The sequence below is a fragment of the Pristiophorus japonicus genome, chromosome 7 (genome assembly GCF_044704955.1).
Source record: "Pristiophorus japonicus isolate sPriJap1 chromosome 7, sPriJap1.hap1, whole genome shotgun sequence".
Lineage (NCBI taxonomy): Eukaryota > Metazoa > Chordata > Chondrichthyes > Pristiophoridae > Pristiophorus > Pristiophorus japonicus.
The window spans coordinates 241,469,033-241,485,545 of record NC_091983.1 but is presented as its reverse complement, the minus strand read 5'-3'; positions in this window follow the sequence as shown (position 1 = coordinate 241,485,545).

Here is a 16,513-nt window from a genome sequence, read left to right as displayed (position 1 = left end):
GGTACCTCACTGTTAGTGTATCTGGTACCTCGCTGTTAGTGTATCTGGTACCTCACTGTTCGTGTATCTGGTACCTCACTGTTAGTGTATCTGGTACCTCGCTGTTAGTGTATCTGGTACCTCGCTGTTAGTGTATCTGGTAACTCACTGTCAGTGTATCTGGTACCTCACTGGTAGTGTATCTGGTACCTCACTGTTAGTGTCCCTGGTAGCTCACTGTTAGTGTATCTGGTACCTCGCTGTTAGTGTATCTGGTACCTCACTGTTAGTGTATCTGATACCTCACTGTTAGTGTATCTGGTACCTCACTGTTAGTGTATCTGGTACATCGCTGTTAGTGTATCTGGTACCTCGCTGTTAGTGTATCTGGTACCTCACTGTTAGTGTATCTGATACCTCACTATTAGTGTATCTGGTACCTCACTGTTAGTGTATCTGGTACCTCACTGTTAGTGTATCTGGTACCTCGCTGTTAGTGTATCTGGTACCTCACTGTTAGTGTATCTGATACCTCACTGTTAGTGTATCTGGTACCTCACTGTTAGTGTATCTGGTACCTCACTGTTAGTGTATCTGGTACCTCGCTGTTAGTGTATCTGGTACCTCATTGTTAGTGTATCTGGTACCTCGCTGTTAGTGTATCTGGTACCTCACTGTTAGTGTATCTGGTACCTCGCTGTTAGTGTATCTGGTACCTCACTGTTAGTGTATCTGATACCTCACTGTTAGTGTATCTGGTACCTCACTGCTAGTGAATCTGGTACCTCGCTGTTAGTGTATCTGGTACCTCACTGTTAGTGCATCTGGTACCTCACTGTTCGTGTATCTGGTACATCGCTGTTAGTGTATCTGGTACCTCGCTGTTAGTGTATCTGGTAGCTCACTGTTAGTGTATCTGGTACCTCACTGTTAGTGTATTTGGTACCTCACTGTTAGTGTATCTGGTACCTCACTGTTAGTGTATCTGGTACCTCACTGTTAGTGTATCTGGTACCTCACTGTTAGTGTATCTGGTACCTCGCTGTTAGTGTATCTGGTACCTCACTGTTCGTGTATCTGGTACCTCACTGTTAGTGTATCTGGTACCTCGCTGTTAGTGTATCTGGTACCTCGCTGTTAGTGTATCTGATACCTCGCTCTTAGTGTATCTGGTACCTCGCTGTTAGTGTATCTGGTACCTCGCTGTTAGTGTATCTGGTACCTCACTGTTAGTGTATCTGGTACCTCGCTGTTAGTGTATCTGGTACCTCACCGTTAGTGTATCTGGTATCTCACTGTTAGTGTATCTGGTACCTCACTGTTAGTGTATCTGGTACATCACTGTTAGTGTATCTGGTATCTCACTGTTAGTGTATCTGGTACCTCACTGTTAGTGTATCTGGTACCTCGCTGTTAGTGTATCTGGTACCTCGCTGTTAGTGTATCTGGTACCTCACTGTTAGTCTATCTGGTACCTCACTGTTAGTCTATCTGGTACTTCACTGTTAGTGTATCTGGTACCTCACTGTTAGTGAATCTGGTACCTCCCTGTTAGTGTATCTGGTACCTCACTGTTAGTGTATCTGGTACCTCACTGTTAGTCTATCTGGTACCTCACTGTTAGTGTATCTGGTACCTCACTGTTAGTGTATCTGGTACCTCACTGTAGTCTATCTGGTACCTCGCTGTTAGTGTATCTGGTACCTCACTGTTAGTCGATCTGGTACCTCACTGTTAGTCTATCTGGTACCTCGCTGTTAGTGTATCTGGTACCTCACTGTTAGTGTATCTGGTACCTCACTGTTAGTCTATCTGGTACCTCACTGTTAGTGTATCTGGTACCTCACTGTTAGTGTATCTGGTACCTCACTGTAGTCTATCTGGTACCTCGCTGTTAGTGTATCTGGTACCTCACTGTTAGTCGATCTGGTACCTCACTGTTAGTCTATCTGGTACCTCACTGTTAGTGTATCTGGTACCTCACTGTGAGTGTATCTGGTACCTCACTGTTAGTGTATCTGATACCTCACTGTTAGTGTATCTGGTACCTCACTGTTAGTGTATCTGGTACCTCACTGTTAGTGTATCTGGTACCTCGCTGTTAGTGTATCTGGTACCTCACTGTTATTGTATCTGGAACCTCACTGTTAGTGTATCTGGTACCTCACTGTTAGTGTATCTGGTACCTCACTGTTAGTGTATCTGGTACCTCACTGTTAGTGTATCTGGTACCTCACTGTTAGTGTATCTGGTACCTCACTGTTAGTGTATCTGGTACCTCACTGTTAGTGTATCTGGTACCTCACTGTCAGTGTATCTGGTACCTCACTGTTAGTGTATCTGGTACCTCACTGTTAGTGTCCCTGGCACCTCACTGTAAGTGTATCTGATACCTCACTGTTAGTGTATCTGGTACCTCACTGTTAGTGTATCTGGTACCTCACTGTTAGTGTATCTGGGACCTCGCTGTTAGTGTATCTGGTACCTCACTGTTAGTGTATCTGATAACTCACTGTTAGTGTATCTGGTACCTCACTGTTAGTGTATCTGGTACCTCACTGTTAGTGTATCTGGTACCTCACTGTTAGTGTATCTGGTACCTCACTGTTAGTGTATCTGGTACCTCAATGTTAGTGCATCTGGTACCTCACTGTTAGTGTATCTGGTACCTCACTGTTAGTGTATCTGGTACCTCACTGTTAGTGTATCTGGTACCTCGCTGTTAGTGTATCTGGTACCTCGCAGTTAGTGTATCTGGTACCTCACTGTTAGTGTATCTGGTACCTCACTGTTAGTGTATCTGGTACCTCACTGTTAGTGTATCTGGTACCTCGCTGTTAGTGTATCTGGTACCTCACTGTTAGTGTATCTGATACCTCACTGTTAGTGTATCTGGTACCTCACTGTTAGTGTATCTGGTACCTCACTGTTAGTGTATCTGGTACCTCGCTGTTAGTGTATCTGGTACCTACTGTTAGTGTATCTGGTACCTCGCTGTTAGTGTATCTGGTACCTCACTGTTAGTGTATCTGGTACCTCACTGTTAGTGTATCTGGTACGTCGCTGTTAGTGTATCTGGTACCTCACTGTTAGTGCATCTGGTACCTCACTGTTAGTGTATCTGGTACCTCGCTGTTAGTGTATCTGGTACCTCGCTGTTAGTGTATCTGGTACCTCACAGTTAGTGTATCTGGTACCTCACTGTTAGTGTATCTGATACCTCACTGTTATTGTATCTGGTACCTCACTGTTATTGTATCTGGTACCTCACTGTTAGTGTATCTGGTACCTCACTGTTAGTGTATCTGGTACCTCACTGTTAGTGTATCTGGTACCTCACTGTTAGTGTATCTGGTACCTCGCTGTTAGTGTATCTGGTACCTCGCTGTTAGTGTATCTGGTACCTCACTGTTAGTGTATCTGGTACCTCACTCTTCGTGTATCTGGTACCTCACTCTTCGTGTATCTGGTACCTCACTGTTAGTGTATCTGGTACCTCACTGTTAGTGTATCTGGTACCTCACTGTTAGTGTATCTGGTACCTCACTGTTAGTGTATCTGGTACCTCACTGGTAGTGTATCTGGTCCCTCACTGTTAGTGTATCTGGTACCTCACTGTTAGTATATCTGGTACCTCACTGTTAGTGTATCTGGTAACTTGCTGTTAGTGTATCTGGTACCTCACTGTTAGTGTATCTGGTACCTTACTGTTAGTGTATCTGGTACCTCACTGTTAGTGTATCTGGTACCTCACTGTTAGTGTATCTGGTACCTCGCTGTTAGTGTATCTGGTACCTCACTGTCAGTGTATCTGGTACCTCACTGTTAGTGTCCCTGGTACCTCACTGTTAGTGTATCTGGTACCTCACTGTTAGTGTATCTGGTACCTCACTATTAGTGTATCTGGTACCTCACTGTTAGTGTATCTGGTACCTCACTGTTAGTGTATCTGGTACCTCACTGTTAGTGTATCTGGTACCTCACTGTTAGTGTATCTGGTACCTCACTATTAGTGTATCTGGTACCTCACTGTTAGTGTATCTGGTACCTCACTGTTAGTGTATCTGGTACCTCACTGTTAGTGTATCTGGTACCTCGCTGTTAGTGTATCTGGTACCTCGCTGTTAGTGTATCTGGTACCTCGCTGTTAGTGTATCTGGTACCTCGCTGTTAGTGTATCTGGTACCTCACTGTTAGTGTATCTGGTACCTCACTGTTAGTTTATCTGGTACCTCACTGTTATTGTATCTGGTACCTCACTGTTAGTGTATCTGGTACCTCGCTGTTAGTGTATCTGTTACCTCACTGTTAGTGTATCTGGTACCTCACTGTTAGTGTATCTGGTACCTCACTGTTAGTGAATCTGGAACCTCGCTGTTAGTGTATCTGGTACCTCGCTGTTAGTGTATCTGGTACCTCACTGTTAGTGTATCTGGTACCTCACTGTTAGTGTATCTGGTACCTCACTGTTAGTGTATCTGGTACCTCACTGTTAGTGTATCTGGTACCTCACTGTTAGTTTATCTGGTACCTCACTGTTAGTGTATCTGGTACGTCACTGTTGGTGTATCTGGTACCTCGCTGTTAGTGTATCTGGTACCTCACTGTTAGTGTATCTGGTACCTCGCTGTTAGTGTATCTGGTACCTCGCTGTTAGTGTATCTGGTAACTCACTGTCAGTGTATCTGGTACCTCACTGTTAGTGTATCTGGTACCTCACTGTTAGTGTCCCTGGTAGCTCACTGTTAGTGTATCTGGTACCTCGCTGTTAGTGTATCTGGTACCTCACTGTTAGTTTATCTGATACCTCACTGTTAGTGTATCTGGTACCTCACTGTTAGTGTATCTGGTACCTCGCTGTTAGTGTATCTGGTACCTCGTTGTTAGTGTATCTGGTACATCACTGTTAGTGTATCTGATACCTCACTGTTAGTGTATCTGGTACCTCACTGTGAGTGTATCTGGTACCTCACTGTTAGTGTATCTGATACCTCACTGTTAGTGTATCTGGTACCTCACTGTTAGTGTATCTGGTACCTCACTGTTAGTGTATCTGGTACCTCGCTGTTAGTGTATCTGGTACCTCACTGTTATTGTATCTGGAACCTCACTGTTAGTGTATCTGGTACCTCACTGTTAGTGTATCTGGTACCTCACTGTTAGTGTATCTGGTACCTCACTGTTAGTGTATCTGGTACCTCACTGTTAGTGTCCCTGGCACCTCACTGTAAGTGTATCTGATACCTCACTGTTAGTGTATCTGGTACCTCACTGTTAGTGTATCTGGTACCTCACTGTTAGTGTATCTGGGACCTCACTGTTAGTGTATCTGGTACCTCACTGTTAGTGTATCTGGTACCTCACTGTTAGTGTATCTGGTACCTCACTGTCAGTGTATCTGGTACCTCACTGTTAGTGTATCTGGTACCTCACTGTTAGTGTCCCTGGCACCTCACTGTAAGTGTATCTGATACCTCACTGTTAGTGTATCTGGTACCTCACTGTTAGTGTATCTGGTACCTCACTGTTAGTGTATCTGGGACCTCGCTGTTAGTGTATCTGGTACCTCACTGTTAGTGTATCTGATAACTCACTGTTAGTGTATCTGGTACCTCACTGTTAGTGTATCTGGTACCTCACTGTTAGTGTATCTGGTACCTCACTGTTAGTGTATCTGGTACCTCACTGTTAGTGTATCTGGTACCTCAATGTTAGTGCATCTGGTACCTCACTGTTAGTGTATCTGGTACCTCACTGTTAGTGTATCTGGTACCTCACTGTTAGTGTATCTGGTACCTCGCTGTTAGTGTATCTGGTACCTCGCAGTTAGTGTATCTGGTACCTCACTGTTAGTGTATCTGGTACCTCACTGTTAGTGTATCTGGTACCTCACTGTTAGTGTATCTGGTACCTCGCTGTTAGTGTATCTGGTACCTCACTGTTAGTGTATCTGATACCTCACTGTTAGTGTATCTGGTACCTCACTGTTAGTGTATCTGGTACCTCACTGTTAGTGTATCTGGTACCTCGCTGTTAGTGTATCTGGTACCTACTGTTAGTGTATCTGGTACCTCGCTGTTAGTGTATCTGGTACCTCACTGTTAGTGTATCTGGTACCTCACTGTTAGTGTATCTGGTACGTCGCTGTTAGTGTATCTGGTACCTCACTGTTAGTGCATCTGGTACCTCACTGTTAGTGTATCTGGTACCTCGCTGTTAGTGTATCTGGTACCTCGCTGTTAGTGTATCTGGTACCTCACAGTTAGTGTATCTGGTACCTCACTGTTAGTGTATCTGATACCTCACTGTTATTGTATCTGGTACCTCACTGTTATTGTATCTGGTACCTCACTGTTAGTGTATCTGGTACCTCACTGTTAGTGTATCTGGTACCTCACTGTTAGTGTATCTGGTACCTCACTGTTAGTGTATCTGGTACCTCGCTGTTAGTGTATCTGGTACCTCGCTGTTAGTGTATCTGGTACCTCACTGTTAGTGTATCTGGTACCTCACTCTTCGTGTATCTGGTACCTCACTCTTCGTGTATCTGGTACCTCACTGTTAGTGTATCTGGTACCTCACTGTTAGTGTATCTGGTACCTCACTGTTAGTGTATCTGGTACCTCACTGTTAGTGTATCTGGTACCTCACTGGTAGTGTATCTGGTCCCTCACTGTTAGTGTATCTGGTACCTCACTGTTAGTATATCTGGTACCTCACTGTTAGTGTATCTGGTAACTTGCTGTTAGTGTATCTGGTACCTCACTGTTAGTGTATCTGGTACCTTACTGTTAGTGTATCTGGTACCTCACTGTTAGTGTATCTGGTACCTCACTGTTAGTGTATCTGGTACCTCGCTGTTAGTGTATCTGGTACCTCACTGTCAGTGTATCTGGTACCTCACTGTTAGTGTCCCTGGTACCTCACTGTTAGTGTATCTGGTACCTCACTGTTAGTGTATCTGGTACCTCACTATTAGTGTATCTGGTACCTCACTGTTAGTGTATCTGGTACCTCACTGTTAGTGTATCTGGTACCTCACTGTTAGTGTATCTGGTACCTCACTGTTAGTGTATCTGGTACCTCACTATTAGTGTATCTGGTACCTCACTGTTAGTGTATCTGGTACCTCACTGTTAGTGTATCTGGTACCTCACTGTTAGTGTATCTGGTACCTCGCTGTTAGTGTATCTGGTACCTCGCTGTTAGTGTATCTGGTACCTCGCTGTTAGTGTATCTGGTACCTCGCTGTTAGTGTATCTGGTACCTCACTGTTAGTGTATCTGGTACCTCACTGTTAGTTTATCTGGTACCTCACTGTTATTGTATCTGGTACCTCACTGTTAGTGTATCTGGTACCTCGCTGTTAGTGTATCTGTTACCTCACTGTTAGTGTATCTGGTACCTCACTGTTAGTGTATCTGGTACCTCACTGTTAGTGAATCTGGAACCTCGCTGTTAGTGTATCTGGTACCTCGCTGTTAGTGTATCTGGTACCTCACTGTTAGTGTATCTGGTACCTCACTGTTAGTGTATCTGGTACCTCACTGTTAGTGTATCTGGTACCTCACTGTTAGTGTATCTGGTACCTCACTGTTAGTTTATCTGGTACCTCACTGTTAGTGTATCTGGTACGTCACTGTTGGTGTATCTGGTACCTCGCTGTTAGTGTATCTGGTACCTCACTGTTAGTGTATCTGGTACCTCGCTGTTAGTGTATCTGGTACCTCGCTGTTAGTGTATCTGGTAACTCACTGTCAGTGTATCTGGTACCTCACTGTTAGTGTATCTGGTACCTCACTGTTAGTGTCCCTGGTAGCTCACTGTTAGTGTATCTGGTACCTCGCTGTTAGTGTATCTGGTACCTCACTGTTAGTTTATCTGATACCTCACTGTTAGTGTATCTGGTACCTCACTGTTAGTGTATCTGGTACCTCGCTGTTAGTGTATCTGGTACCTCGTTGTTAGTGTATCTGGTACCTCACTGTTAGTGTATCTGATACCTCACTGTTAGTGTAACTGGTATCTCACTGTTAGTGTATCTGGTACCTCACTGTTAGTGTATCTGGTACCTCGCTGTTAGTGTATCTGGTACCTCACTGTTAGTGTATCTGATACCTCACTGTTAGTGTATCTGGTACCTCACTGTCAGTGTATCTGGTACCTCACTGTTAGTGTATCTGGTACCTCGATGTTAGTGTATCTGGTACCTCATTGTTAGTGTATCTGGTACCTCGCTGTTAGTGTATCTGGTACCTCAATGTTAGTGTATCTGGTACCTCGCTGTTAGTGTATCTGTTACCTCACTGTTAGTGTATCTGGTACCTCACTGTTAGTGTATCTGGTACCTCACTGTTAGTGAATCTGGAACCTCGCTGTTAGTGTATCTGGTACCTCGCTGTTAGTGTATCTGGTACCTCACTGTTAGTGCATCTGGTACCTCACTGTTAGTGTATCTGGTAACTCACTGTTAGTGTATCTGGTACCTCACTGTTAGTGTATCTGGTACCTCACTGTTAGTGTATCTGGTACCTCGCTGTTAGTGTATCTGGTACCTCACTGTTAGTGTATCTGATACCTCACTGTTAGTGTATCTGGTACCTCACTTTTAGTGTATCTGGTACCTCACTGTTAGTGTATCTGGTACCTCGCTGTTAGTGTATCTGGTACCTCATTGTTAGTGTATCTGGTACCTCGCTGTTAGTGTATCTGGTACCTCACTGTTAGTGTATCTGGTACCTCGCTGTTAGTGTATCTGGTACCTCACTGTTAGTTTATCTGGTACCTCACTGTTAGTGTATCTGGTACCTCACTGTAAGTGTATCTGGTACCTCGCTGTTAGTGTATCTGGTACCTCGCTGTTAGTGTATCTGGTACCTCACTGTTCGTTTATCTGGTACCTCACTGTTAGTGTATCTGGTACCTCGCTGTTAGTGTATCTGGTAACTCGCTGTTAGTGTATCTGGTAACTCACTGTCAGTGTTTCTGGTACCTCACTGTTAGTGTATCTGGTACTTCACTGTTAGTGTCCCTGGTAGCTCACTGTTAGTGTATCTGGTACCTCGCTGTTAGTGTATCTGGTACCTCATTGTTAGTGTATCTGATACCTCACTGTTAGTGTATCTGGTACCTCGCTGTTAGTGTATCTGGTACCTCACTGTTCGTGTATCTGGTACCTCACTGTTAGTGTATCTGGTACCTCGCTGTTAGTGTATCTGGTACCTCGCTGTTAGTGTATCTGATACCTCGCTCTTAGTGTATCTGGTACCTCGCTGTTAGTGTATCTGGTACCTCGCTGTTAGTGTATCTGGTACCTCACTGTTAGTGTATCTGGTACCTCGCTGTTAGTGTATCTGGTACCTCACTGTTAGTGTATCTGGTACATCACTGTTAGTGTATCTGGTATCTCACTGTTAGTGTATCTGGTACCTCGCTGTTAGTGTATCTGGTACCTCGCTGTTAGTGTATCTGGTACCTCACTGTTAGTCTATCTGGTACCTCACTGTTAGTCTATCTGGTACTTCACTGTTAGTGTATCTGGTACCTCACTGTTAGTGAATCTGGTACCTCCCTGTTAGTGTATCTGGTACCTCACTGTTAGTGTATCTGGTACCTCACTGTTAGTGTATCTGGTACCTCACTGTTAGTCTATCTGGTACCTCACTGTTAGTGTATCTGGTACCTCACTGTTAGTGTATCTGGTACCTCACTGTAGTCTATCTGGTACCTCGCTGTTAGTGTATCTGGTACCTCACTGTTAGTCGATCTGGTACCTCACTGTTAGTCTATCTGGTACCTCACTGTTAGTGTATCTGGTACCTCACTGTTAGTGTCTCTGGTACTTCACTGTTAGTGTATCTGGTACCTCACTGTTAGTGTATCTGGTACCTGACTGTTAGTGTATCTGGTACCTCGCTGTTAGTGTATCTGGTACCTCACTGTTATTGTATCTGGTACCTCACTGTTAGTGTATCTGGTACCTCACTGTTAGTGTATCTGGTACCTCACTGTTAGTGTATCTGGTACCTCACTGTTAGTGTATCTGGTACCTCACTGTTAGTGTATCTGGTACCTCGCTGTTAGTGTATCTGGTACCTCACTGTTAGTGTATCTGGTACCTCTCTGTTAGTGTATCTGGTACCTCACTGTTAGTGTATCTGGTACCTCACTGTTAGTGTATCTGGTACCTCACTGTTAGTGTATCTGGTACCTCGCTGTTAGTGTATCTGGTACCTCGCAGTTAGTGTATCTGGTACCTCACTGTTAGTGTATCTGGTACCTCACTGTTAGTGTATCTGGTACCTCACTGTTAGTGTATCTGGTACCTCGCTGTTAGTGTATCTGGTACCTCGCTGTTAGTGTATCTGATACCTCACTGTTAGTGTATCTGGTACCTCACTGTTAGTGTATCTGGTACCTCACTGTTAGTGTATCTGGTACCTCGCTGTTAGTGTATCTGGTACCTACTGTTAGTGTATCTGGTACCTCGCTGTTAGTGTATCTGGTACCTCACTGTTAGTGTATCTGGTACCTCACTGTTAGTGTATCTGGTACGTCGCTGTTAGTGTATCTGGTACCTCACTGTTAGTGCATCTGGTACCTCACTGTTAGTGTATCTGGTACCTCGCTGTTAGTGTATCTGGTACCTCGCTGTTAGTGTATCTGGTACCTCACAGTTAGTGTATCTGGTACCTCACTGTTAGTGTATCTGATACCTCACTGTTATTGTATCTGGTACCTCACTGTTATTGTATCTGGTACCTCACTGTTAGTGTATCTGGTACCTCACTGTTAGTGTATCTGGTACCTCACTGTTAGTGCATCTGGTACCTCACTGTTAGTGTATCTGGTACCTCGCTGTTAGTGTATCTGGTACCTCGCTGTTAGTGTATCTGGTACCTCACTGTTAGTGTATCTGGTACCTCACTCTTCGTGTATCTGGTACCTCACTGTTAGTGTATCTGGTACCTCACTGTTAGTGTATCTGGTACCTCACTGTTAGTGTATATAGTATCGCACTGTTAGTGTATCTGGTACCTCACTGTTAGTGTATCTGGTACCTCACTGTTAGTGTATCTGGTACCTCACTGTTAGTGTATCTGGTACCTCACTGGTAGTGTATCTGGTCCCTCACTGTTAGTGTATCTGGTACCTCACTGTTAGTATATCTGGTACCTCACTGTTAGTGTATCTGGTAACTTGCTGTTAGTGTATCTGGTACCTCACTGTTAGTGTATCTGGTACCTTACTGTTAGTGTATCTGGTACCTCACTGTTAGTGTATCTGGTACCTCACTGTTAGTGTATCTGGTACCTCGCTGTTAGTGTATCTGGTACCTCACTGTCAGTGTATCTGGTACCTCACTGTTAGTGTCCCTGGTACCTCACTGTTAGTGTATCTTGTACCTCACTGTTAGTGTATCTGGTACCTCACTGTTAGTGTATCTGGTACCTCACTGTTAGTGTATCTGGTACCTCACTGTTAGTGTATCTGGTACCTCACTATTAGTGTATCTGGTACCTCACTGTTAGTGTATCTGGTACCTCACTGTTAGTGTATCTGGTACCTCGCTGTTAGTGTATCTGGTACCTCGCTGTTAGTGTATCTGGTACCTCGCTGTTAGTGTATCTGGTACCTCGCTGTTAGTGTATCTGGTACCTCGCTGTTAGTGTATCTGGTACCTCACTGTTAAGTGTATCTGGTACCTCACTGTTAGTGTATCTGGTACCTCATTGTTAGTGTATCTGGTACCTCGCTGTTAGTGTATCTGATACCTCAATGTTAGTGTATCTGGTACCTCGCTGTTAGTGTATCTGTTACCTCACTGTTAGTTTATCTGGTACCTCACTGTTAGTGTATCTGGTGCCTCACTGTTAGTGAATCTGGAACCTCGCTGTTAGTGTATCTGGTACCTCGCTGTTAGTGTATCTGGTACCTCACTGTTAGTGCATCTGGTACCTCACTGTTAGTGTATCTGGTACCTCACTGTTAGTGTATCTGGTACCTCACTGTTAGTGTATCTGGTACCTCGCTGTTAGTGTATCTGGTACCTCACTGTTAGTGTATCTGATACCTCACTGTTAGTGTATCTGGTACATCACTGTTAGTGTATCTTGTACCTCGCTGTTAGTGTATCTGGTACCTCGCTGTTAGTGTATCTGGTACCTCATTGTTAGTGTATCTGGTACCTCACTGTTAGTGTATCTGGTACCTCACTGTTAGTGTATCTGGTACCTCACTGTTAGTGTATCTGGTACCTCACTGTTAGTGTATCTGGTACCTCGCTGTTAGTGTATCTGGTACCTCACTGTTAGTGTATCTGGTACCTCGCTGTTAGTGTATCTGGCACCTCACTGTTAGTGTATCTGGTACCTCGCTGTTAGTGTATCTGGTACCTCACTGTTAGTGTATCTGATACCTCACTGTTAGTGTATCTGGTACCTCACTGCTAGTGAATCTGGTACCTCGCTGTTAGTGTATCTGGAACCTCACTGTTAGTGCATCTGGTACCTCACTGTTCGTGTATCTGGTACATCGCTGTTAGTGTATGTGGTACCTCGCTGTTAGTGTATCTGGTAGCTCACTGTTAGTGTATCTGGTACCTCACTGTAAGTGTATTTGGTACCTCACTGTTAGTGTATCTGGTACCTCACTGTTAGTGTATCTGGTACCTCACTGTTAGTGTATCTGGTACCTCACTGTTAGTGTATCTGGTTCCTCACTGTTAGTGTATCTGGTACCTCGCTGTTAGTGTATCTGGTACCTCGCTGTTAGTGTATCTGGTACCTCACTGTTAGTGTATCTGGTACCTCACTGTTAGTGTATCTGGTACCTCACTTTTAGTGTCTCTGGTACCTCACTGTTAGTGTCTCTGGTACCTCACTGTTAGTGTATCTGGTACCTCGCTGTTAGTGTATCTGGTAGCTCACTGTTAGTGTATCTGATACCTCACTGTTAGTGTATCTGGTACCTCACTGTTAGTGTATCTGGTACCTCACTGTTAGTGTATCTGGTACCTCCCTGTTAGTGTATTTGGTACCTCACTGTTAGTGTATCTGGTACCTCACTGTTAGTGTATCTGGTACCTCACTGTTAGTGTTTCTGGTACCTCACTGTTAGTGTATCTGGTACCTCACTGTTAGTGTATCTGGTACCTCACTGTTAGTGTATCTGGTACCTCACTGTTAGTGTATCTGGTACCTCACTGTTAGTGTATCTGGTACCTCAATGTTAGTGTATCTGGTACCTCACTGATAGAGTATCTGGTACCTCACTGTTAGTGTTTCTGGTACCTCACTGTTAGTGTATCTGGTACCTCACTGTTAGTGTATCTGGTACCTCACTGTTAGTGTATCTGGTACCTCACTTTTAGTGTCTCTGGTACCTCACTGTTAGTGTCTCTGGTACTTCACTGTTAGTGTATCTGTTACCTCGCTGTTAGTGTATCTGGTACCTCACTGTTAGTGTATCTGGTACCTCACTGTTCGTGTATCTGGTACCTCACTGTTAGTGTCCCTGGTACCTCACTGTTAGTGTATCTGGTACCTCACTGTTAGTGTATCTGGTACCTCACTGTTAGTGTATCTGGTACCTCACTGTTAGTTAATCTGGTACCTCACTGTTAGTGTATCTGGTACGTCACTGTTGGTGTATCTGGTACCTCGCTGTTAGTGTATCTGGTACCTCACTGTTAGTGTATCTGGTACCTCGCTGTTAGTGTATCTGGTACCTCGCTGTTAGTGTATCTGGTAACTCACTGTCAGTGTATCTGGTACCTCACTGTTAGTGTATCTGGTACCTCACTGTTAGTGTCCCTGGTAGCTCACTGTTAGTGTATCTGGTACCTCGCTGTTAGTGTATCTGGTACCTCACTGTTAGTGTATCTGATACCTCACTGTTAGTGTATCTGGTACCTCACTGTTAGTGTATCTGGTACCTCGCTGTTAGTGTATCTGGTACCTCGTTGTTAGTGTATCTGGTACCTCACTGTTAGTGTATCTGATACCTCACTGTTAGTGTAACTGGTACCTCACTGTTAGTGTATCTGGTACCTCACTGTTAGTGTATCTGGTACCTCGCTGTTAGTGTATCTGGTACCTCACTGTTAGTGTATCTGATACCTCACTGTTAGTGTATCTGGTACCTCACTGTCAGTGTATCTGGTACCTCACTGTTAGTGTATCTGGTACCTCGATGTTAGTGTATCTGGTACCTCATTGTTAGTGTATCTGGTACCTCGCTGTTAGTGTATCTGGTACCTCAATGTTAGTGTATCTGGTACCTCGCTGTTAGTGTATCTGTTACCTCACTGTTAGTGTATCTGGTACCTCACTGTTAGTGTATCTGGTACCTCACTGTTAGTGAATCTGGAACCTCGCTGTTAGTGTATCTGGTACCTCGCTGTTAGTGTATCTGGTACCTCACTGTTAGTGCATCTGGTACCTCACTGTTAGTGTATCTGGTAACTCACTGTTAGTGTATCTGGTACCTCACTGTTAGTGTATCTGGTACCTCACTGTTAGTGTATCTGGTACCTCGCTGTTAGTGTATCTGGTACCTCACTGTTAGTGTATCTGATACCTCACTGTTAGTGTATCTGGTACCTCACTTTTAGTGTATCTGGTACCTCACTGTTAGTGTATCTGGTACCTCGCTGTTAGTGTATCTGGTACCTCATTGTTAGTGTATCTGGTACCTCGCTGTTAGTGTATCTGGTACCTCACTGTTAGTGTATCTGGTACCTCGCTGTTAGTGTATCTGGTACCTCGCTGTTAGTGTATCTGGTACCTCACTGTTAGTGTATCTGGTACCTCACTGTTAGTGTATCTGGTACCTCGCTGTTAGTGTATCTGGTACCTCGCTGTTAGTGTATCTGGTACCTCACTGTTCGTGTATCTGGTACCTCACTGTTAGTGTATCTGGTACCTCGCTGTTAGTGTATCTGGTAACTCGCTGTTAGTGTATCTGGTAACTCACTGTCAGTGTTTCTGGTACCTCACTGTTAGTGTATCTGGTACTTCACTGTTAGTGTCCCTGGTAGCTCACTGTTAGTGTATCTGGTACCTCGCTGTTAGTGTATCTGGTACCTCATTGTTAGTGTATCTGATACCTCACTGTTAGTGTATCTGGTACCTCGCTGTTAGTGTATCTGGTACCTCACTGTTCGTGTATCTGGTACCTCACTGTTAGTGTATCTGGTACCTCGCTGTTAGTGTATCTGGTACCTCGCTGTTAGTGTATCTGATACCTCGCTCTTAGTGTATCTGGTACCTCGCTGTTAGTGTATCTGGTACCTCGCTGTTAGTGTATCTGGTACCTCACTGTTAGTGTATCTGGTACCTCGCTGTTAGTGTATCTGGTACCTCACTGTTAGTGTATCTGGTACATCACTGTTAGTGTATCTGGTATCTCACTGTTAGTGTATCTGGTACCTCGCTGTTAGTGTATCTGGTACCTCGCTGTTAGTGTATCTGGTACCTCACTGTTAGTCTATCTGGTACCTCACTGTTAGTCTATCTGGTACTTCACTGTTAGTGTATCTGGTACCTCACTGTTAGTGAATCTGGTACCTCCCTGTTAGTGTATCTGGTACCTCACTGTTAGTGTATCTGGTACCTCACTGTTAGTGTATCTGGTACCTCACTGTTAGTCTATCTGGTACCTCACTGTTAGTGTATCTGGTACCTCACTGTTAGTGTATCTGGTACCTCACTGTAGTCTATCTGGTACCTCGCTGTTAGTGTATCTGGTACCTCACTGTTAGTCGATCTGGTACCTCACTGTTAGTCTATCTGGTACCTCACTGTTAGTGTATCTGGTACCTCACTGTTAGTGTCTCTGGTACTTCACTGTTAGTGTATCTGGTACCTCACTGTTAGTGTATCTGGTACCTCACTGTTAGTGTATCTGGTACCTCGCTGTTAGTGTATCTGGTACCTCACTGTTATTGTATCTGGTACCTCACTGTTAGTGTATCTGGTACCTCACTGTTAGTGTATCTGGTACCTCACTGTTAGTGTATCTGGTACCTCACTGTTAGTGTATCTGGTACCTCACTGTTAGTGTATCTGGTACCTCGCTGTTAGTGTATCTGGTACCTCACTGTTAGTGTATCTGGTACCTCTCTGTTAGTGTATCTGGTACCTCACTGTTAGTGTATCTGGTACCTCACTGTTAGTGTATCTGGTACCTCACTGTTAGTGTATCTGGTACCTCGCTGTTAGTGTATCTGGTACCTCGCAGTTAGTGTATCTGGTACCTCACTGTTAGTGTATCTGGTACCTCACTGTTAGTGTATCTGGTACCTCACTGTTAGTGTATCTGGTACCTCGCTGTTAGTGTATCTGGTACCTCGCTGTTAGTGTATCTGATACCTCACTGTTAGTGTATCTGGTACCTCACTGTTAGTGTATCTGGTACCTCACTGTTAGTGTATCTGGTACCTCGCTGTTAGTGTATCTGGTACCTACTGTTAGTGTATCTGTTACCTCGCTGTTAGTGTATCTGGTACCTCACTGTTAGTGTATCTGGTACC